The 2,337-nt window shown below is 43.2% G+C and overlaps 1 protein-coding gene across 1 annotated transcript in view; it reads right to left on the bottom strand.

Moving 5' to 3' along the window:
- Nucleotides 1-2,337, bottom strand: part of LOC109857411 (irregular chiasm C-roughest protein-like) — a gene marked incomplete at its 5' end in the record, with an annotated part of 257,067 nt that overhangs the window by 254,085 nt on the left and 645 nt on the right. The window lies entirely within an intron of this gene.

Below are 2,337 nucleotides of genomic sequence, written 5' to 3'. Positions count from 1 at the left end.
TTTTAATAATTCCGCAATGTTGAAAAACAGAGAGAGCAACAATCAACAGCTGGATTGCAAAATCCGTATTAGAAATTAACAAAGCGCGACGTAGAGATAATTGTGTAAATTATCGCGCGCGCTAAAAATTCAACAATTAGTTTCTTTAATAATTCCGCAATGTTGAAAAACAGAGAGAACAACAATCAACAGCTGGATTGCAAACTCCGTATTAAAATTGAATAAAGCGCGACGTAGAAATAATTGTGTAAATTATCGCGCGCGCTAAAAATTCAACAATTAGTTTTTTTTAATAATTCCGCAATGTTGAAAAACAGAGAGAACAACAATTAACAGCTCGGTTGCAAAATCCGTAGAATCGAATAAAGTGTGACGTGTGTTCACACGCGTGTCGCTAAAACTTTGATAGTAACAGTTAAAAAAGAAAGTAATGTTGCGCGCGCGCACACGAATTCGAATAAAAATTAAACCAAAACCGAACCGGACGGAAATAATTCGCGTGCCGCTGTTCGACGCGCGCGGTTCGACGCTCGCGTATTTTTTTATCGCGTGGCCGCGAAACGCTGTCAAAGGTCGAAAAATTGGCGCGTTTTAGCGACGGTAAAAGATAGTTTAGTCCGAACTGCACGGCGAACAAGCGAAAAAAGCCGCTAACGCTTCAATTTTCTTCCATGAACACCCTGACCGGCTGTAAAATGTGACGCGGCCGTTTGTACGGATGCGAAGCGGCAACGGTAAAACGCTCGCGAGATCTCGTCGCGAAATCTGTGTAACATTTTCCCGTCGGACGCGCCATTTCGCTTCGCGTGATCGCGCCGTTAGGGATACTGTTTTTTTTTTTTTTTTTTTTTTTGCGAAGCACGAAGCTAGCGCGGTATTATGACGCACGAACGGTTCGAAAGACCGCACAGCTTATATACTACACGTTGCAGTTCACATCCCATCCCTTGCGCAATTTGCGTAACCAACAACTGCCACGTGGTTGCCGAATTTTGGGCCGCGAATTTCGCGCGCGCTCGATCGAAAGTATATTTGCGGCCGAGAAACTAATGTGGAATCGCGGGAAACTGAATTTCACACGGTTTGCTGTAATCGCCGCTCTAACGTCTTTATTTTACGGCGCGATGCGTTTCGCTTAATTAAATGACGTACAACACTCATTTTAACGCGTGTCCACCTGAGCCCGCAGAACGTCCTCGTTAATCGAGAGGCTTACGCCAATTACGCTAATGAGTGTGCGGCGCGGAATGTAGTACAAGCGGTCAAGAGTATTATCATTCGCGTTTGAATCGTTCGTGCGCGTGCGCGCGCGCGCGCTTTTGGTCGTGCGTTCTTCCGCTTCCGAATCGCATTTTATGCCCATAGAATCTGTGTTGATCGTACGGGTGTATTTGTGCATTCTTTATCGCGCAAGCGGATTACGCACGCCCGATGTAACATACGAGGCTCACGCTCGCCCGTGAATCTCGCACACCCGGTTGCTCGCGTGCATGCTCAATCGCCGACGTTATATAATCGTCATGAATAATAAACATTATTGCGATAATAATTATTATGATAATATTATTTTACATTAATACACTACTAACAAATGTAATTAATATTGCACCGTAAATATAAATATAATCCGTAGAGCGCGAATAATCGCGCGCGATTCATTCTTTTGAAGCGAGCACGATGATCGCGTATATATTACCGCGACGTTTCGTTTTACTCTGGAAATTTAATAAATGCGTTAATTTTTTTTTCGAAATGGTGAAATAGACCTTCCAGCTATGAAACCAAGATTGAGGTGGCTTGAATAAAAAATAATTGTGTATGTTTGCGATTTACTTTAACATTGTTTAACAATTTTTAATAGCGTGCGTTTTAAAGCGTACCCTTGTAGGAATTGACGAACGGCCCAGTATTGGGTCAATATCGGCAAACAAGGCTCGATATTGGTACGACAGTAGTAGCCAGTACTGGGCGAATATGCTTAATGATTAGATCGAGCCAACGCTGGCTCTTAAGCTCGGCACGATACTTACTTCCGAGATTGGTCAGATATGGATTTCAAGTATTGGCACAATGTTGCAATTTTATACTAACAAGACAATCTTAGCCAACACTGGCTAAATATTCTTAGTGGTCAGATAGACCTAAGATCAGTAACTTATATGACGCCAACATTGTGGCGCCAATGTATTGATCGCAGGAATGATTTTCGGTAAAATTAAAGTTTGAACATTGGCTCATCCGTGGTCCCAGTATCGGGCCAGTCGTTTCGCCGGTACATGAACGACTCTTGGCGAAACTGTAAGTTAGAGATTGGACCATCCGTGGCACCAGTATCGG

Source organism: Pseudomyrmex gracilis, unplaced genomic scaffold, assembly GCF_002006095.1.
Source record: "Pseudomyrmex gracilis isolate BER0280 unplaced genomic scaffold, ASM200609v1 scaffold_158, whole genome shotgun sequence".
NCBI lineage: Eukaryota > Metazoa > Arthropoda > Insecta > Hymenoptera > Formicidae > Pseudomyrmex > Pseudomyrmex gracilis.
This window is presented reverse-complemented; position numbering and strand designations above follow the sequence as displayed.